The 22,195-nt window shown below is 45.1% G+C and overlaps 3 long non-coding RNA genes across 3 annotated transcripts; all 3 read right to left on the reverse strand.

The window, feature by feature from the left end:
- Nucleotides 1–357: 357 nt before the first annotated feature.
- LOC116374802 (uncharacterized) lies at nucleotides 358–1,717 on the reverse strand. Its single transcript, XR_004210731.1, has 2 exons — nucleotides 1,383–1,717; nucleotides 358–938 (listed from the first exon to the last, which is right to left on the reverse strand). It is a non-coding gene; the product is annotated as an uncharacterized LOC116374802 (long non-coding RNA).
- A 4,165-nt stretch (nucleotides 1,718–5,882) lies between these two features.
- LOC116374803 (uncharacterized) lies at nucleotides 5,883–7,316 on the reverse strand. Its single transcript, XR_004210732.1, has 2 exons — nucleotides 6,908–7,316; nucleotides 5,883–6,463 (listed from the first exon to the last, which is right to left on the reverse strand). It is a non-coding gene; the product is annotated as an uncharacterized LOC116374803 (long non-coding RNA).
- A 13,211-nt stretch (nucleotides 7,317–20,527) lies between these two features.
- LOC116374804 (uncharacterized) lies at nucleotides 20,528–21,961 on the reverse strand. Its single transcript, XR_004210733.1, has 2 exons — nucleotides 21,553–21,961; nucleotides 20,528–21,108 (listed from the first exon to the last, which is right to left on the reverse strand). It is a non-coding gene; the product is annotated as an uncharacterized LOC116374804 (long non-coding RNA).
- Nucleotides 21,962–22,195: the final 234 nt, after the last annotated feature.

Here is a 22,195-nt window from a genome sequence, read left to right on the forward strand (position 1 = left end):
TGTAAAAGCAGTGAGGGTATGTACCGGTAAATTCATTTGGATCATGACAGTGTTTTTACATATTTCTTTACTAAGGAGCAACTCCACCACTATTGAACCTAATTTTCATTGTGATGAGCACAATACCAGTTAAGTTTTGTAGACAATAAATATAAACGTTTTAAAAAGTTACACCGATTACAGCATCAAAAACAATAACATTTTAAAAACAGTGATTTTCAAACTGAGATTCGTGGTGACGTGGGGAGCTTGAAAATACTCTCCTTTGGGCTAGAAAATCGTTGCTGGTTTTGAAAATCACAATTTTTTTAAAGACTTTTATTCCTACCTGTGATTTCACAGAGACAATTTTTTTTTAAAGGACCTTTCTTCTTATGTTTTTAACCACCGATCATAGAAACGGGTTGGTGCTGGAGATGATGAATACGAGGTTAAAAAGTGGCGGAATGTCCCTTTAAAATAATATTTGCGAGACAATATTTCCTCTCATGATACTTTGCACATGGTGCTATACTGTCACCTAGTGGCCATTAATAATACAGTTTAATGTTGACAACTGTCACGGTGTTTACAACTGAATCAGCCAATGTCTGTATCCGTGTTTGGATTAAGCTCATGTGATTTACACCGCATTGGTAAAAAATACAAATAATAATATGTAATAACCTGAACCAGCACTCACCGCACATACCCAGCTCTGACTCTACTGATAAAGCTACTTTATTGACGAAAAATTAATTTTTTATACCTTTGATATGTGGTAGTCCCACCCACATAGCTACGGTATCTGAAGATGAATGCACTAACTGGAAGTCACTCTGGACAAGACCATCTGCTAAAATAAATAACATGTCGTCAAATGTGAAATGTTTGGAAACTGACTGTTACCTTCCACCGAAGACGTCATTGTCATCTTCTGGAAATACTTAAATTCATTACTGTAAAAGAAGTCAACGTCATTATTGTTTGTGAGACAACGGGAGAAAAACAACAGTCCAGCAAGAATGTAGAAAAAAAACTGTGAAGTCAATTGTATGGGTTTAACTACAGAAATTATGAATTTAAGTTATATGCCATTGATGTTGTTAATTAATAACTTAAGTCTTGTGCAAAACCCTGGACTTTGGATCCCCGACGTTGTCACTCATTGCATCATCTGCAGCTGACTCTTCTGATTTCTTGCTAGATTTCTGTACCACACATCAATCGACCAATATTTGCCATTTCAACACTGTTGTTAGCTTTCCATTCGTTGCCAGCTAGTTGAAACAGATATGATGTGTATATAGGCTATTGTTGTAGATGGCTTAGCTAGCAGTTAAAGCTAAATGAACGAGGCTAACGACGTTAGCTAAATGGCTATGTAGGCTAACGTTACTTACTTGAGTCTCTTCGGGTGCCAAGGTAGATTCCCGTTATTTCCAATCCCCATATCAGGACAAACAGCCACAATGCAGTTCAGCACACGAGACATTTTCACTTGACGAAAAAGTGCAATGATTTTAGCTCAACCAAACTGAAGATATTCAGTACCTACTAGACAGCCAACTGTGGACTACTGTACAGTTCCCGCCAAAAGAGATACATATTTAACCGGATATGATAACGTATTGTGTGGTCAAAGATTTGTTATAACTAAACCCAGATAGACCACAGCCTGCCGTTTCCAATGGAAACAAATGAGCCATAGTGGGCAGAACCAAGCACGGGTTCCTATTGGCCTGTTCTAGCATATATCTGCATATTTCAGTTTGAGAACGCCTACTCCGTGAAGTGCGCGTGTGCAATAACTAAATTTGTCGTTGCCCTCCTTCTAAACAACGTGATGTTTTACAACTTTGGTAAAGGGTAAAGTATACAACACTTAGTACACTCTTTTCGTAGCAGATTTTTAGTTTTGGGAACAAAAAACTGTATTGAGATAACGTACAGAATGTTGGTCAACAACCATCTCCTTCAATCTTCTCCCATTGCCGGCCAGTGGACTTCCTCTCACTACCATTTTTGGTGTTGAGTGGAATTGCCAAGCAGATGCGTCACACATTTGACATCCAGTGAAATATCGGTTTCATTGTTCAATGGCCCAACTCTTCTTCGAGTCTGTCCTTTGGAGTACATTTCTCAAATATTAGCCACTGCCCTCTATAAGTAATTTTTGGAACATACTATACTGTATATGTCAATGTGTAGATAACAGGGGTACATCTAAATACAGTGGAGTGAAGAAATGTTGGGCCGAGCAAGGCTACTTTTGTAAGGTAGCTCTATCTCTCTCTCTCTCTCTCTCTGTCTCTATCCCTCTCTCTGTCTGTCTCTATCAATTCAATTCAAGGGCTTTATTTGCATGGGAAACATGTGTTAACATTGCCAAAGCAAGTGAGGTAGATAATATAAAGTGAATATATAAAGTGAAATAAACAATAAAAATTAACAGTAAACATCACACATACAGAAGTTTCAAAACAGTAAAGACATTACAAATGTCATATATATATATATATATATATATACAGTGTTTTAACAATGTACAAATGGTAAAGGACACGAGATAAAATAAATAAGCATAGATATGGGTTGTATTTACAATGGCTCAATGTGTTCTTCACTGGTTGCCCTTTTCTCGTGGCAACAGGTCACAAATCTTGCTGCTGTGATGGCACACTGTGGAATTTCACCCAGTAGATATGGGAGTTTTTCAAAATTGGATTTGTTTTCGAATTCTTTGTGGATCTGTGTAATCTGAGGGAAATATGTCTCTCTAATATGGTCATACATTGGGCAGGAGGTTAGGAAGTGCAGCTCAGTTTCCACCTCATTTTGTGGGCAGTGAGCACATAGCCTGTCTTCTCTTGAGAGCCATGTCTGCCTACGGCGGCCTTTCTCAATAGCAAGGCTATGCTCACTGAGTCTGTACATAGTCAAAGCTTTCCTTAATTTTGGGTCAGTCACAGTGGTCAGGTATTCTGCCGCTGTGTACTCTCTGTGTAGGGCCAAATAGCATTCTAGTTTGCTCAGTTTTTTGTTAATTCTTTCCAATGTGTCAAGTAATTATCTTTTGTTTTCTCATGATTTGGTTGGGTCTAATTGTGCTGCTGTCCTGGGGCTCTGTAGGGTGTGTTTGTGTTTGTGAACAGAGCCCCAGGACCAGCTTGCTTAGGGGACTCTTCTCCAGGTTCATCTCTCTGTAGGTGATGGCTTTGTTGTGGAAGGTTTGGGAATCGCTTCCTTTTAGGTGGTTATAGAATTTAACGGCTCTTTTCTGGATTTTGATAATTAGTGGGTATCGGCCTAATTCTGCTCTGCATACATTATTTGGTGTTCTACGTTGTCTCTCTCTCTCTCTCTCTCTCTCTCTCTTCTCTCTCTCTCTCTCTCTGCCCGTCCTCACCATGTAAGGTCTTTGGCATGGGACCCCTTGACTGTAGCACTTTAGTGGTCATGAATTCAAAACCTGCCTATATGGTGATGATATTTCCTAACATGAGCGTCATGACTTCAAACAGCCTAGAGGGTGATGATACTTAGTAACACTGTCAAATCCCTCTGTTCGATACCAAGAGTGGCTTATTTTCTGGGAAATAAGTGAAATGGCCAAGAGGGAGGTTATTTAAGTGAACCACCACAGCTTGTCCATAACACTTCGTAGATGGGTTGATTCATGGGTGGGAAACCACAAGGTATAAATACCCAGGGAGAGGTATCAGGTCATCTGTTAGGATAGGTCAGGTTAATGGACCAGGTGAGAGGTAAGGGTCAGGGCTGAGATTAAGAGATGGACAGTTCCGGGTTATCACTATGAGGACAAGCCCGAGGTGATAACGGTGAAGGTAAAGGTAGACTATCATTTCTTATATCAGGTGATACCACTTCAGTGGGTCAGGTTTAAAGATACTGTATACCTAGTTTATTTTCTTGTCTTCTTGTGGAAGGTTAAGGTGACCAATATTTAGGGGTAAACACTGGCCATGTCAAGAAGCATGTGTGGATTAGGTGTTCCTGATGTTGGCTTGTATTAATGGTCTTATAATGCTAGATACTCAATGTCATAGGGCTTTACAAAAAAGGGGGGGGGGTTAGGTAGGTAGTGGTTAGTATGAACCTGAAGTAGATAGAAGAAAGAGCATTGTAACAGAACATACACATTTGATCTCTATATAATCAACTGCAGAAAAAAAGATAGGTAAACCTCGACGCACGCGGGGAAATCTCTACTCTACTTTCCCCACTCGCGTAGCTGCCAACTGAGCAGAGAACCGCTGCTAAGCAGAGAGAGCACTGAACCGAGATCGCAGTTGCACTTGGCCAAATCAATTCCAGTAAATTAATGAAAGAATTAAACATTTACGTCGCCACCCACGTTAATAGGTCCCATGACCCATACTTTAAGAAATGCTGCCCTAGAGCCTCTACAGTAGACCCTGTACTATCCTACACCCTAGAGTCTCTACAGGAGACCCTGTACTACTCCTACACCCTAGAGTCTCTACAGTAGACCCTGTACTACTCCTACACCCTAGAGCCTCTACAGTAGACCCCTGTACTACTCCTACACCATAGAGCCTCTACAGTAGACCTGTACTACTCCTACACCATAGAGCCTCTACAGTAGACCCTGTACTACTCCTACACCCTAGAGACTCTACAGTAGACCCTGTACTGAATTGGTCCACCCACACAGACAGCGTTGTGAAGAAGGCGCAGCAGCGCCCTCTTCAACCTCAGGAGGCTGAAGAAATTCGGCTTGTCACCAAAAACACTCAAACTTTACAGATGCACAATCGAGAGCATCCTGTCGGGCTGTATCACCGCCTGGTACGGCAACTGCTCCGCCCACAACCGTAAGGGTCTCCCAGAGGGTAGTGAGGTCTGCACACGCATCACCGGGGGAAAAATACCTGCCCTCCAGGACACCGACACCACCCGATGTCACAGGAAGGCCCAAAAGATCATCAAGGACAACAACCACCCGAGCCACTGCCTGTTCACCCCGCTTACCATCCAGAAGACGTGGTCAGTACAGGTGCATCAAAGCTGGGACCGAGAGACTGAAAAACAGCTTCTATCTCAAGGCCATCAGACTGTTAAACAGCCATCACTAACATTGAGTGGCTGCTGCCAACATACTGACTCAACTCCAGCCACTTTAATAATTAATAATTGGATGTAATAAATGTATCACTAGCCACTTTAAACAATGCCACTTTATATAATGTTACATACCATACATTACTCATCTCGTATGTATATACTGTACTCTATACCATCTACTGCATCTTGCCCATGCCGTTCAGCCATCGCTCATCCATATATTTATATGTACATATTCTTAATCATTCCTTTACACTTGTGTGTGTATAAGGTAGTTGTTGTGAAATTGTTAGATTACTTGTTAGATATTACTGCACGGTCGGAATTAGAAGCACAAGCATTTCGCTACACTTGCATTAACATCTGCTAACCATGTGTATGTGACCAATAAAATGAGGTTTATCTACGGTAGATGCTCCTGACTTTGGACTCAGTAATGTAAAAGCAGTGAGGGTATGTACCGGTAATTCATTTGGATCATGACAGTGTTTTTACATATTTCTTTACTAAGGAGCAACTCCACCACTATTGAACCTAATTTTCATTGTGATGAGCACAATACCAGTTAAGTTTGTAGACAATAAATATAAACGTTTTAAAAAGTTACACCGATTACAGCATCAAAAACAATAACATTTTAAAAACAGTGATTTTCAAACTGAGATTCGTGGTGACGTGGGGAGCTTGAAAATACTCTCCTTTGGGCTAGAAAATCGTTGCTGGTTTTGAAAATCACAATTTTTTTTAAAGACTTTTATTCCTACCCTGTGATTTCACAGAGACAATTTTTTTTTAAAGGACCTTTCTTCTTATGTTTTTAACCACCGATCATAGAAACGGGTTGGTGCTGGAGATGATGAATACGAGGTTAAAAAGTGGCGGAATGTCCCTTTAAAATAATATTTGCGAGACAATATTTCCTCTCATGATACTTTGCACATGGTGCTATACTGTCACCTAGTGGCCATTAATAATACAGTTTAATGTTGACAACTGTCACGGTGTTTACAACTGAATCAGCCAATGTCTGTATCCGTGTTTGGATTAAGCTCATGTGATTTACACCGCATTGGTAAAAAATACAAATAATAATATGTAATAACCTGAACCAGCACTCACCGCACATACCCAGCTCTGACTCTACCGATAAAGCTACTTTATTGACGAAAAATTAATTTTTTATACCTTTGATATGTGGTAGTCCCACCCACATAGCTACGGTATCTGAAGATGAATGCACTAACTGGAAGTCACTCTGGACAAGACCATCTGCTAAAATAAATAACATGTCGTCAAATGTGAAATGTTTGGAAACTGACTGTTACCTTCCACCGAAGACGTCATTGTCATCTTCTGGAAATACTTAAATTCATTACTGTAAAAGAAGTCAACGTCATTATTGTTTGTGAGACAACGGGAGAAAAACAACAGTCCAGCAAGAATGTAGAAAAAAAACTGTGAAGTCAATTGTATGGGTTTAACTACAGAAATTATGAATTTAAGTTATATGCCATTGATGTTGTTAATTAATAACTTAAGTCTTGTGCAAAACCCTGGACTTTGGATCCCCGACGTTGTCACTCATTGCATCATCTGCAGCTGACTCTTCTGATTTCTTGCTAGATTTCTGTACCACACATCAATCGACCAATATTTGCCATTTCAACACTGTTGTTAGCTTTCCATTCGTTGCCAGCTAGTTGAAACAGATATGATGTGTATATAGGCTATTGTTGTAGATGGCTTAGCTAGCAGTTAAAGCTAAATGAACGAGGCTAACGACGTTAGCTAAATGGCTATGTAGGCTAACGTTACTTACTTGAGTCTCTTCGGGTGCCAAGGTAGATTCCCGTTATTTCCAATCCCCATATCAGGACAAACAGCCACAATGCAGTTCAGCACACGAGACATTTTCACTTGACGAAAAAGTGCAATGATTTTAGCTCAACCAAACGGAAGATATTCAGTACCTACTAGACAGCCAACTGTGGACTACTGTACAGTTCCCGCCAAAAGAGATACATATTTAACCGGATATGATAACGTATTGTGTGGTCAAAGATTTGTTATAACTAAACCCAGATAGACCACAGCCTGCCGTTTCCAATGGAAACAAATGAGCCATAGTGGGCAGAACCAAGCACGGGTTCCTATTGGCCTGTTCTAGCATATATCTGCATATTTCAGTTTGAGAACGCCTACTCCGTGAAGTGCGCGTGTGCAATAACTAAATTTGTCGTTGCCCTCCTTCTAAACAACGTGATGTTTTACAACTTTGGTAAAGGGTAAAGTATACAACACTTAGTACACTTTTTTCGTAGCAGATTTTTAGTTTTGGGAACAAAAAACTGTATTGAGATAACGTACAGAATGTTGGTCAACAACCATCTCCTTCAATCTTCTCCCATTGCCGGCCAGTGGACTTCCTCTCACTACCATTTTTGGTGTTGAGTGGAATTGCCAAGCAGATGCGTCACACATTTGACATCCAGTGAAATATCGGTTTCATTGTTCAATGGCCCAACTCTTCTTCGAGTCTGTCCTTTGGAGTACATTTCTCAAATATTAGCCACTGCCCTCTATAAGTAATTTTTGGAACATACTATACTGTATATGTCAATGTGTAGATAACAGGGGTACATCTAAATACAGTGGAGTGAAGAAATGTTGGGCCGAGCAAGGCTACTTTTGTAAGGTAGCTCTATCTCTCTCTCTCTCTCTGTCTCTATCCCTCTCTCTGTCTGTCTCTATCAATTCAATTCAAGGGCTTTATTTGCATGGGAAACATGTGTTAACATTGCCAAAGCAAGTGAGGTAGATAATATATAAAGTGAATATATAAAGTGAAATAAACAATAAAAATTAACAGTAAACATCACACATACAGAAGTTTCAAAACAGTAAAGACATTACAAATGTCATATATATATATATATATATATATATACAGTGTTTTAACAATGTACAAATGGTAAAGGACACGAGATAAAATAAATAAGCATAGATATGGGTTGTATTTACAATGGCTCAATGTGTTCTTCACTGGTTGCCCTTTTCTCGTGGCAACAGGTCACAAATCTTGCTGCTGTGATGGCACACTGTGGAATTTCACCCAGTAGATATGGGAGTTTTTCAAAATTGGATTTGTTTTCGAATTCTTTGTGGATCTGTGTAATCTGAGGGAAATATGTCTCTCTAATATGGTCATACATTGGGCAGGAGGTTAGGAAGTGCAGCTCAGTTTCCACCTCATTTTGTGGGCAGTGAGCACATAGCCTGTCTTCTCTTGAGAGCCATGTCTGCCTACGGCGGCCTTTCTCAATAGCAAGGCTATGCTCACTGAGTCTGTACATAGTCAAAGCTTTCCTTAATTTTGGGTCAGTCACAGTGGTCAGGTATTCTGCCGCTGTGTACTCTCTGTGTAGGGCCAAATAGCATTCTAGTTTGCTCAGTTTTTTTGTTAATTCTTTCCAATGTGTCAAGTAATTATCTTTTTGTTTTCTCATGATTTGGTTGGGTCTAATTGTGCTGCTGTCCTGGGGCTCTGTAGGGTGTGTTTGTGTTTGTGAACAGAGCCCCAGGACCAGCTTGCTTAGGGGACTCTTCTCCAGGTTCATCTCTCTGTAGGTGATGGCTTTGTTGTGGAAGGTTTGGGAATCGCTTCCTTTTAGGTGGTTATAGAATTTAACGGCTCTTTTCTGGATTTTGATAATTAGTGGGTATCGGCCTAATTCTGCTCTGCATACATTATTTGGTGTTCTACGTTGTCTCTCTCTCTCTCTCTCTCTCTCTCTCTCTCTCTCTCTCTCTCTCTCTCTCTCTCTCTCTCTCTCTCTCTCTCACTCTCTCAATGTAAGGGCTTTATTGGCATGGGAAATATATGTTTACAATGCCAATGCAAGTGAAGTAGATAATAAGTGAAATAAACCATAACAATTGTACCATAACACTGAAAGATAAGATGGGTATGATGGGGTGGGTGGGTTAGGGGCAGGTGAGAGGTGAGGAGAGGGTGGGTTAGGGGCAGGTGAGAGGTGAGGAGAGGGTGGGTTAGGGGCAGGTGAGAGGTGAGGAGAGGGTGAGGGGTGGGTGGGTTAGGGGCAGGTGAGAGGTGAGGGGTGGGTGGGTTAGGGGCAGGTGAGAGGTGAGGAGAGGGTGAGGGGTGGGTGGGTTAGGGGCAGGTGAGAGGTGAGGGGTGGGTGGGTTAGGGGCAGGTGAGAGGTGAGGGGTGGGTGTGTTAGGGGCAGGTGAGAGGTGAGGAGAGGGTGAGGGGTGGGTAGGTTAGGGGCAGGTGAGAGGTGAGGGGTGGGTGTGTTAAGGGTAGGTGAGAGGTGAGGAGAGGGTGAGGGGTGGGTGGGTTAGGGGCAGGTGAGAGGTGAGGGGTGGGTAGGTTAGGGGCAGGTGAGAGGTGAGGGGTGGGTAGGTTAGGGGCAGGTGAGAGGTGAGGTGAGGGGTGGGTGGGTGGGTTAGGGGCAGGTGAGAGGTGAGGAGAGGGTGAGGGGTGGGTGGGTGGGTTAGGGGCAGGTGAGAGTTGAGGAGAGGGTGAGGGGTGGGTGTGTTAGGGGCAGGTGAGAGGTGAGGAGAGGGTGAGGGGTGGGTGTGTTAGGGGCAGGTGAGAGGTGAGGAGAGGGTGAGGGGTGGGTGGGTTAGGGGCAGGTGAGAGGTGAGGGGTGGGTGGGTTAGGGGCAGGTGAGAGGTGAGGAGAGGGTGAGGGGTGGGTGGGTTATAGGGGCAGGTGAGAGGTGAGGAGAGGGTGAGGGGTGGGTGTGTTAGGGGCAGGTGAGAGGTGAGGAGAGGGTGAGGGGTGGGTGTGTTAGGGGCAGGTGAGAGGTGAGGAGAGGGTGAGGGGTGGGTGGGTTAGGGGCAGGTGAGAGGTGAGGAGAGGGTGAGGGGTGGGTGGGTTAGGGGCAGGTGAGAGGTGAGAGGTGAAGAGAGGGTGAGGGGTGGGTGGGTTAGGGGCAGGTGAGAGGTGAGGAGAGAGTGAGGGGTGGGTGTGACAGGAAGTGTGGTGACATTGGCATGGGGGGGTCTGTGTAGTCTTTTAAAAGAGTGGGCAGTTTGAGACTGTGAAGAGAGACTGTGGTCTGTCTTCAGAGAAGAGGTATGACCTGGACCTCACATGATGATGATGATGATGATTATTATTATTGACATTATCAACATTATTATCAGTAACCACTCCTTCTCCTCCTCCTCTTCCTCCTCCGAATGTGTCCTCTGATCACACATCTGCTTCCCTTCCTGTTTCTCTGTTTCTCTCTCTATATATCTCTCTGGATATCCCTACCGGCCAAACCCTCCCTAACCCGGACGACGCTAGGACAGCGCCCTTAACCACTGCGCCACCCAGGAGGCCAGTGCCTATAGTGACCTGCTGTTTTCTAGCCTGTATCATAGAATGTGTACGTGTAGGCTCCTGGCGTCCTATCCAGGGGGTGTACGTGTAGGCTACTGGCGTCCTGTCCAGGGGGTGTACGTGTAGGCTCCTGGCGTCCTGTCCAGGGGGTGTACGTATAGGCTACTGGCGTCCTGTCCAGGGGGGTACGTGTAGGCTACTGGCGTCCTGTCCAGGGGGTGTACGTGTAGGCTACTGGCGTCCTGTCCAGGGGGTGTACGTGTAGGCTACTGGCGTCCTGTCCAGGGGGTGTACGTGTAGGCTACTGGCGTCCTGTCCAGGGGGTGTACGTGTAGGCTACTGGCGTCCTATCCAGGGGGTGTACGTGTAGGCCACTGGCTTCCTGTCCAGGGGGTGTACGTGTAGGCTACTGGCGTCCTGTCCAGGGGGTGTACGTGTAGGCTACTGGCGTCCTGTCCAGGGGGTGTACGTGTAGGCTACTGGCTTCCTGTCCAGGGGGTGTACGTATAGGCTACTGGCTTCCTGTCCAGGGGGTGTACGTGTAGGCTACTGGCTTCCTGTCCAGGGGGTGTACGTGTAGGCTACTGGCGTCCTGTCCAGGGGGTGTACGTGTAGGCTACTGGCGTCCTGTCCAGGAGGTGTACTTGAACGTCAAGCTGCCTCAGTCACATTACAGAGACAGGAAATGGGCTCCTGCCTCTATGGGCTGGTCTGGCTCAGACAATACTTACTTTTCCAAGGCTTAATTGACTTTGTCACGTAGAGTAGGCCAGATGGCTAAACTGGATATCCTAACCTCTATAAAAATAAAAAGATGGCGGAACCGCAAAAGTTCTTCTGTGCAAAGGTGTTTATTTACAAGTGATTCCGGAACAGAAAACAACAGTACTGCCATCAACGTCTACCTTATGGGACAGCTTAACAACAATGCTGCCCCATCCACAGCTCAATCCAAAAAATCCCCCTTAGAGACTGGAGAGAGGCTCCTTATGTAGGGCTAGCCCCTCCCCTCAGAACAATTAACCCTAATTAATTAATCAATTAACAATACAAACCTACATTTTCCATGAACTAAACATACTAAAGGATATACATTGCAACACGGTTTTAAACAATATCACAACATAACATTTACAACATTACATCACTACTGACAATATCTTTCAATATGCCCATATGCATTAATGAGCCATTTGGGACAGGCACTATAAAGCCAACCCAATTCCCTTAGCTCGGGTCCTTTTCCAGCATACCCAGAAGCTACAGAGATGGAGAGAGAGGAACAGAACAAACAAACAATGCGCTCATCCACAACATTGATAAGTATGAAATGCATGCACCAAGACAGAAGTTAAATTGTGTGTCGACCCACATTGTTAACTTATGGTATAATGGCGCAGGGAGGAGTGATGAATATGTGTGTGCGTTAAAGAACCAAATGCTGCCCGCGGCCAGTGACGGACTTCTACGTCACATTACCTTCCTCCTCTCCTGAAGCGACCATGTTCGGGAGCCTTGATAGGTAGTCCGCAGTAACGTTCTCTTTTCCTGCCTTGTGACGGACACAGAACCTGAAGGGCTGGAGCTCCAGATACCACCTGGTCACCCGAGAATTCCGGTCCTTCATGGTCTGGATCCAGGTCAGTGCTCTGTGGTCCGTGTGCAGGTCAAATTCCCTCCCAAGAAGGTAGTAACGGAGGCTATCTAAGGCCCACTTTATAGCCAGGCACTCCTTTTCGATTGTAGAATACCTGGTTTCCCTGGGCAACAGCTTCCGACTCAGGTACAGCACAGGAAGCTCTTCTCTTGGCTCCCCTTGGGCCAGTACAGCTCCAATTCCTACAGCCGAAGCGTCCACCTGCACGAGAAATCTCTTCTTAAAATCAGGGGTCTGGAGAACAGGGAATGAGCACAGTCGTTTTTTCAGTGTCATGAAGGCTTCCTCACACTCCTCAGTCCACTTCACAGGGTTGCTGGCCCCCTTCGAAGTGAGGTTGGTCAGAGGGACAGCGATGGTCGAAAACTGTGGAATGAATCTCCGGTACCACCCTGCCAGACCTAGGAAGGACTTCACCTGTGTCTTGGTTCTGGGTTGAGGGCTATTCCTGATGGACTCCACTTTCTCCACCTGAGGCCGAACTTCACCCTTACCCAGCTGGTAACCCAGGTACTTTGTCTCCTGTTTCGCCCACTCACACTTCAGGAGGTTAAGCGTGAGGCCTGCTTCATGGATCTTCCCCAGGACGCTGCTAAGATGCTGTATGTGCTCCTCCCAGGAGTGGCTGTAGATCACCACGTCATCCAAGTAAGCAGCACAGTAATCGTCACAGTCCTGGAGGACCTTGTCAATCAGCCTCTGGAAAGTCGCAGGGGCCCCATGAAGGCCAAACGGCATGACCTTGAACTGGAACAGGCCCATTGGCGTCCGGAATGCAGTGTAGGCCTTGGATTGTTCATCCAGGGGCACCTGCCAGTACCCTTTGCAGAGATCCAATGTGGTGATGTAATGAGCTCTACCTATTCTCTCCAGTAAGTCATCAATGCGGGGCATGGGATAGGCATCAAACTGGGAGATGGCATTCACCTTACGGAAGTCCATGCAGACGCGCAAAGAGCCATCCTTCTTTGGGACAATGACAATAGGGCTGCTCCATTCACTTGAAGATGGCTCGACAACATCCATCTCTATCATGGTGTGGACCTCTTCCTTGAGGGCTACCACCAGCCTCTCAGGCACACGGTAAGGATGCTGGCGGACAGGGTTCTGGCCAGGTTTCAAACGAATGACGTGTTCCAGGACTTTGGTTCTTCCTGGTCTCTGACTGAAGAGGGCCGGATACTTGCCAAACAGCTGCTTCAGCTCATCTTGCTTGTCTTCTTCCAGGTGAGCCAGTATGACTTCTGCTCGTTCTTTCCATGCCTCTGTGACCCCATCCGACTCATCCTCTTCTACTCTGCGGACCAGAAAGGACTTTCCTTTGGAGAGTTCCTCTTTCTCCTCCCAGGCCTTGAGAAGGTTCACATGGTAGGTTTGCTTCTTCTTACCCTTGTCCGGGTGCAGCACCTCGTAGGTCACTGGGCCCATCTTCCTCCCGATTAGGTACGGTCCTTGCCATTGCGCAAGGAGCTTGCTGGTAGATGAGGGAAGGAGGAGCAGGACTTTCTGTCCTGGCTCAAACTCTCTGTGGCGAGCGTGCTGGTCATAGCCTCTCTTCTGGGCCTTCTGGGCTTGCTGAAGGTTTGCTCTAGCTTCCTCTCGGTACCGTTCCAACCTGTCTCGCATCTGGAGGACATACTGGACAATCCCCTGTCCTGAGGTAGCTACTGGGGAACCTTCCCAGCACTTCTTCAGCAGGTCCAGTGGTCCTTGCACTGGCCATCCATAGAGGAGTTCGAATGGCGAGAAACCTGTCGATGCCTGAGGCACCTCCCTGTAAGCAAAAAGCAGAAAGGGTAACCACTTATCCCAGTCTTTACCAGTGTCAGCCACAAACTTCCTCAGCATGTTCTTGAGCGTTTGATTGAATCTCTCTACGAGCCCATCCGTTTGGGGATGGTAGGTAGTAGTCCTCAAGCCTTTAATGCCCAGCTGTCGGTGGAGTTGAACCATCAGTCGCGAGGTGAAGTTTGTCCCTTGGTCCGTCAGGATTTCATCTGGGATTCCTACACGAGAGAAGAGCTGAACAAGAGCACTGATTATCTTTGGAGTGGTTATGGAACGGAGTGGGAAGGCTTCTGGGAACCGGGTGGCATAGTCACAGATCAACAATATATACTTGTAACCTGCACTACTCTTCTCCAAGGGTCCAACAATGTCCATTGCAATTCTCTTGAATGGGGTAGAGATAACTGGCAGTGAACATAGAGGAGCCCGTTCAGACCTACGGACAGCACTGGTTTTCTGGCACGTGGGGCATGATTTGCAGTATTTTTGTACATCAGTATACATGGAGGGCCAAAAGAAACGGGAGCCTAGCCTAAGATAGGTCTTATGTTGCCCTAGATGGCCTGCCCATGGAACTGTATGTGCAAGGTTGAGAACAAGTGGTCTACAGGTAGATGGCACCACCAACTTCCTGCTATCTGCCTCTGACCCAAGGTAGAGTATGTGGTTGTCTACTGTGTAAATCCCCCCACATGAAGATTGACTGTCCCCAGCTAAGGCCTTGTCAAACAAACATTTCAAGGTTGCGTCAGAATTCTGCAGTGTAGCAAAATTTTGTGGAACATCCCATTGCACCTCTAACCCAGACACATCAGCAACAGGTACAGGGGTTCCCACATACTTCTCAAGACGCCGCTGGCGGCGTGACTTTCTGGGCCCTTTGGTTCCCCCCTCGCACAGACTATCACACAAGTCAGGCAGAGGTTGTAAACCAGCTTTGGCCTGGGCACGAGTGACAACTGAACATGCCATCTGAACATCAGACTGGCAAACTGACTGCTCATATAGCTGACCCCCCACACTTCCCAACAGATCAGAGAGTACAGGCACATCCCTCCCCAAAATCATCTCAAAAGGTAGCTTCTCCATTACCCCAACTTTGAGGAGGTATTTCTGACCCTGAATCTCAACTGTGAGCTCAGCTGTGGGCTGCTGTGACTGGTCACCATGGACACATTGGATCAGTGTCTGATGACCATAATCAATGTCATTAACAGGTACATTACCTTTTCTGATCAATGACAGGGAACTGCCGGTGTCAATCATTGCAGTAAGACGTTTACCATTCACTTTTACAGGTACCAAGCATGACCCTTCCCGAGTCTGTCTATTCTGAACACCATCCCCCTCTCTGGGTACATAACAGTAACCTGAGAGCTTGGATTTACGTAGCGGACACATTGAAGCTTTGTGCCCCTGCTGCCGGCAGTAAAAACAGGTCAGACCCCTCCCATCAGAGCGAACTGCATGATCCCTTACCTCCCTCCCAGACACATAACCCCCAGAGTTACCTCCACCATCTCTGGCGTTTCTGATGTCCCTTGTGTCTCTGAGACTCCTTGGAGCGGGTGCTGCAGGTTGTGGTGGGCCCCCTTTACGTGCATGAAGATACTGCAGTGCAAGCTTGGCCGCCATAAGCCCGTCCTTGGGCTCGTGCTCTCGGACCCAGGTTCGAATGTCGTGTGGTAGAACTTGTAGAAGTTGCTCGAGGATGATGACCTCCCCGATTTCGTCCTGTGTCTTCTCCCCCGGTCGAACCCATCGTCGGTAGAGACCCTTGAGGCGGTGGTACGTCTCTGTCGGCGACTCACCCGATGGCGTTGATGCAGCTCTGAAGCGTTGACGGTAGGTTTCCGGTGAGATGTCAAACTTCACCAGCAGCGCTTCCTTCAAGCCCTTGTAGACATTGGCCAGCCCCTCATCCATTGCTGTGTAAGCCTCTAAGGCCTTGCCCGTGAGCAATGGGACAAGCCTGCAGGCCCACTCTACCTCAGGCCACTGCCACGTCTTAGCCATGCGCTCAAACCTCAGCAGGTAGTTTTCAATGTCCTCCCCCTGCTGGTATGAGGGCATCTTTGGCTCCTTCCTCAGGAATGCTGGAAGATGGACGTTAACACTGCTGGACTGGTCTCCTGGTGCTGGCCTCATTACTGCTTGGGGTGCCTGCTGTGGAGTTGAAGTCCCTGCTGCATCGAGCCTTTGTCGTCCTGGTGTTGGAAGACCCAATCTTGGGCTCTCACTGACGAGTTCCGCCTGGTGGGGAGCTGTGAGGATAGATTGGTGTAGGCCACGTAACTCCTGCTTGAGGTCTTCGTCCCTCCTCTCAAGGCAGGTGAAAAGTTGCTGAAAAAGGGTTACCATGGTTGGGTGTGGTTCTGGTCCCCCAACTGCTCCTTCAGTCAGCAGCTCACCCAGTTCTGGTTGTCTTTGGCCCCGCGGTCGGGCTCCTAGTTTCTCATACTTGACCTCTTCTTCACCAGACGATTCCATGGTATTCCACCCCGGTTCAACTTCAGGTACCTTTTCTGACAGTTGATGCTGTTGCTGAGAACGCAATCCTGTACGCATTCCTTTACCTCTCTTGTTGGAATTCACTGATTTGCGGTACGCCATCCCACTACTGCCACCATATGTCACGTAGAGTAGGCCAGATGGCTAAACTGGATATCCTAACCTCTATAAAAATAAAAAGATGGCGGAACCGCAAAAGTTCTTCTGTGCAAAGGTGTTTATTTACAAGTGATTCCGGAACAGAAAACAACAGTACTGCCATCAACGTCTACCTTATGGGACAGCTTAACAACAATGCTGCCCCATCCACAGCTCAATCCAAAAAATCCCCCTTAGAGACTGGAGAGAGGCTCCTTTTGTAGGGCTAGCCCCTCCCCTCAGAACAATTAACCCTAATTAATTAATCAATTAACAATACAAACCTACATTTTCCATGAACTAAACATACTAAAGGATATACATTGCAACACGGTTTTAAACAATATCACAACATAACATTTACAACATTACATCACTACTGACAATATCTTTCAATATGCCCATATGCATTAATGAGCCATTTGGGACAGGCACTATAAAGCCAACCCAATTCCCTTAGCTCGGGTCCTTTTCCAGCATACCCAGAAGCTACAGAGATGGAGAGAGAGGAACAGAACAAACAAACAATGCGCTCATCCACAACATTGATAAGTATGAAATGCATGCACCAAGACAGAAGTTAAATTGTGTGTCGACCCACATTGTTAACTTATGGTATAATGGCGCAGGGAGGAGTGATGAATATGTGTGTGCGTTAAAGAACCAAATGCTGCCCGCGGCCAGTGACGGACTTCTACGTCACAGACTTACTATGAGAGGATATGTGCTTTGGCCTGTGATAACCCCGCGCCCTCAATATATTATTGTTGCTTGGCCTCTGTTGTCACCTACCTGTTGGAGGAAAGCCTTTTCTCACAGTCGTACCCTAACCTACCTTTCATTATGTAATGAGACCATCTCTGTTAACTCGGGCTTCATCCCAGCTTCCATTTGGGACACGACAAAGATTTCAGTTCAAATCCCTGTTTGCCACGTAGTATAGGGAGTGCCGTCTCATAGCCAGCACCGTGGAGACTCATTGGCTGAGACGATGCTTGAGAACTGACCATATGTATGTTGCTATCACCTTTAGAGTGGAGGGGGCTGAAGGGACTGTACAGTATGTTATGTTTAAAGGGGTAGAATGCACAACATTCAGAGGCTACAAGGATGAGGTAAAGGACAGCCAATCCATCTTTCTATCTCTTAGGATCCTTGCCCTTGTACACTTAGACCAGGTGGGGATTGTACCAGGTGGGGTTTGTACCAGGTGGACTATCCTCCAACACCACGAGGATACTTTTTACATGTTAAGTCAAGGGGCTAGCTCTCTCCAGTATCCAGAAGTAGCAGTATCGCTGGATGCAGAGAAAGCTTTTGATAGAATGGAATTGGCCTTATGTGTTTTATACTCTCTCTACTTTGAGCCTGCTATTATGCAGTGGATCAGGGCACTCTATCATGAACCTATTGCTTCACTTGAAATGAATGGCAGACTGTAACATCTGTCACTTTCAGCTTCTCCGTTCTACAAGGCAGGGCTGCCCGGCCTCACCATGTATGGTCATTTTGCCACCAGACCCCCTTGACTGTATCACTTGGAGTGGTCATGACTTCAAAACCAGCCTATACGGTGATGATATCTTACTAACACTGAGCGGTCATGACTTCAAAACCAGCCTAGAGGGTGATGATATTCTTAGTAACACTGTCAAATCCCAGCTGTTCGATACCAAGAGTGGCCAATTTTCTGGATATAAAGTGAATTGGACTAAGAGGGAGGTTATTTCTCTGAACCACCACAGCTTTCCATCCCACCTTCGTACTGTTCCCTTCATATGGAAACCACAAGCTATAAATACCCAGGGAGAGATATCAGGTCATCTGTCAATAAGATATTTCATCTTAATGGACCAGGTCTCCTAAAAGCCATCAGGGCTGACATTAAGAGATGGACAGTTCTGCCTTTATCACTATGAGGACAACCCGAGGTGATAACGATGAACATAAACCCTAGACTATCATTTCTTATATCATCTATACCACTTCAGTTCCCTCAGGTTTAAAGATACTGTATACCTAGTTTATTTTCTTGTCTTCTTGTGGAACGTTAAGAAACCAATATTTAACCATAAACACTGGCCATGTCAAGAAGCATGTGTGGATTAGGTGTTCCTGATGTTGGCTTGTATTAATGGTCTTATAATGCTAGATACTCAATGTCATAGGGCTTTACAAAAAAGGGGGGGGGGGTAGTATGAACCTGAAGTAGATAGAAGAAAGAGCATTGTAACAGAACATACACATTTGATCTCTATATAATCAACTGCAGAAAAAAAGATCAGGTAAACCTCGACGCACGCGGGAATCTCTACCTCTACCTTTCCCACTCGCGTAGCTGCCAAACTGAGCAGAGACCGCTGCTAAGCAGAGAGAGCACTGAACCGAGATCGCAGTTGCACTTGGCCAAATCAATTCCAGTAATTAATGAAAGAATTAAACATTTACGTCGCCACCCACCGTTAATAGGTCCATGACCCATACTTTAAGAAATGCTGCCCTAGAGCCTCTACAGTAGACCCTGTACTACTCCTACACCCTAGAGTCTCTACAGGAGACCCTGTACTACTCCTACACCCTAGAGTCTCTACAGTAGACCCTGTACTACTCCTACACCCTAGAGCCTCTACAGTAGACCCTGTACTACTCCTACACCATAGAGCCTCTACAGTAGACCCTGTACTACTCCTACACCATAGAGCCTCTACAGTAGACCCTGTACTACTCCTACACCCTAGAGACTCTACAGTAGACCCTGTACTGAATTGGTCCACCCACACAGACAGCGTTGTGAAGAAGGCGCAGCAGCGCCTCTTCAACCTCAGGAGGCTGAAGAAATTCGGCTTGTCACCAAAAACACTCAAACTTTTACAGATGCACAATCGAGAGCATCCTGTCGGGCTGTATCACCGCCTGGTACGGCAACTGCTCCGCCCACAACCGTAAGGGTCTCCAGAGGGTAGTGAGGTCTGCACAACGCATCACCGGGGGAAAAATACCTGCCCTCCAGGACACCGACACCACCCGATGTCACAGGAAGGCCCAAAAGATCATCAAGGACAACAACCACCCGAGCCACTGCCTGTTCACCCCGCTTACCATCCAGAAGACGTGGTCAGTACAGGTGCATCAAAGCTGGGACCGAGAGACTGAAAAACAGCTTCTATCTCAAGGCCATCAGACTGTTAAACAGCCATCACTAACATTGAGTGGCTGCTGCCAACATACTGACTCAACTCCAGCCACTTTAATAATTAATAATTGGATGTAATAAATGTATCACTAGCCACTTTAAACAATGCCACTTTATATAATGTTTACATACCATACATTACTCATCTCGTATGTATATACTGTACTCTATACCATCTACTGCATCTTGCCCATGCCGTTCAGCCATCGCTCATCCATATATTTATATGTACATATTCTTAATCATTCCTTTACACTTGTGTGTGTATAAGGTAGTTGTTGTGAAATTGTTAGATTACTTGTTAGATATTACTGCACGGTCGGAATTAGAAGCACAAGCATTTCGCTACACTTGCATTAACATCTGCTAACCATGTGTATGTGACCAATAAAATGAGGTTTATCTACGGTAGATGCTCCTGACTTTGGACTCAGTAATGTAAAAGCAGTGAGGGTATGTACCGGTAAATTCATTTGGATCATGACAGTGTTTTTACATATTTCTTTACTAAGGAGCAACTCCACCACTATTGAACCTAATTTTCATTGTGATGAGCACAATACCAGTTAAGTTTTGTAGACAATAAATATAAACGTTTTAAAAAGTTACACCGATTACAGCATCAAAAACAATAACATTTTAAAAACAGTGATTTTCAAACTGAGATTCGTGGTGACGTGGGGAGCTTGAAAATACTCTCCTTTGGGCTAGAAAATCGTTGCTGGTTTTGAAAATCACAATTTTTTTTAAAGACTTTTATTCCTACCCTGTGATTTCACAGAGACAATTTTTTTTTAAAGGACCTTTCTTCTTATGTTTTTAACCACCGATCATAGAAACGGGTTGGTGCTGGAGATGATGAATACGAGGTTAAAAAGTGGCGGAATGTCCCTTTAAAATAATATTTGCGAGACAATATTTCCTCTCATGATACTTTGCACATGGTGCTATACTGTCACCTAGTGGCCATTAATAATACAGTTTAATGTTGACAACTGTCACGGTGTTTACAACTGAATCAGCCAATGTCTGTATCCGTGTTTGGATTAAGCTCATGTGATTTACACCGCATTGGTAAAAAATACAAATAATAATATGTAATAACCTGAACCAGCACTCACCGCACATACCCAGCTCTGACTCTACCGATAAAGCTACTTTATTGACGAAAAATTAATTTTTTATACCTTTGATATGTGGTAGTCCCACCCACATAGCTACGGTATCTGAAGATGAATGCACTAACTGGAAGTCACTCTGGACAAGACCATCTGCTAAAATAAATAACATGTCGTCAAATGTGAAATGTTTGGAAACTGACTGTTACCTTCCACCGAAGACGTCATTGTCATCTTCTGGAAATACTTAAATTCATTACTGTAAAAGAAGTCAACGTCATTATTGTTTGTGAGACAACGGGAGAAAAACAACAGTCCAGCAAGAATGTAGAAAAAAAACTGTGAAGTCAATTGTATGGGTTTAACTACAGAAATTATGAATTTAAGTTATATGCCATTGATGTTGTTAATTAATAACTTAAGTCTTGTGCAAAACCCTGGACTTTGGATCCCCGACGTTGTCACTCATTGCATCATCTGCAGCTGACTCTTCTGATTTCTTGCTAGATTTCTGTACCACACATCAATCGACCAATATTTGCCATTTCAACACTGTTGTTAGCTTTCCATTCGTTGCCAGCTAGTTGAAACAGATATGATGTGTATATAGGCTATTGTTGTAGATGGCTTAGCTAGCAGTTAAAGCTAAATGAACGAGGCTAACGACGTTAGCTAAATGGCTATGTAGGCTAACGTTACTTACTTGAGTCTCTTCGGGTGCCAAGGTAGATTCCCGTTATTTCCAATCCCCATATCAGGACAAACAGCCACAATGCAGTTCAGCACACGAGACATTTTCACTTGACGAAAAAGTGCAATGATTTTAGCTCAACCAAACGGAAGATATTCAGTACCTACTAGACAGCCAACTGTGGACTACTGTACAGTTCCCGCCAAAAGAGATACATATTTAACCGGATATGATAACGTATTGTGTGGTCAAAGATTTGTTATAACTAAACCCAGATAGACCACAGCCTGCCGTTTCCAATGGAAACAAATGAGCCATAGTGGGCAGAACCAAGCACGGGTTCCTATTGGCCTGTTCTAGCATATATCTGCATATTTCAGTTTGAGAACGCCTACTCCGTGAAGTGCGCGTGTGCAATAACTAAATTTGTCGTTGCCCTCCTTCTAAACAACGTGATGTTTTACAACTTTGGTAAAGGGTAAAGTATACAACACTTAGTACACTTTTTTCGTAGCAGATTTTTAGTTTTGGGAACAAAAAACTGTATTGAGATAACGTACAGAATGTTGGTCAACAACCATCTCCTTCAATCTTCTCCCATTGCCGGCCAGTGGACTTCCTCTCACTACCATTTTTGGTGTTGAGTGGAATTGCC

Source organism: Oncorhynchus kisutch, linkage group LG8 (genome assembly GCF_002021735.2).
Source record: "Oncorhynchus kisutch isolate 150728-3 linkage group LG8, Okis_V2, whole genome shotgun sequence".
Lineage (NCBI taxonomy): Eukaryota > Metazoa > Chordata > Actinopteri > Salmoniformes > Salmonidae > Oncorhynchus > Oncorhynchus kisutch.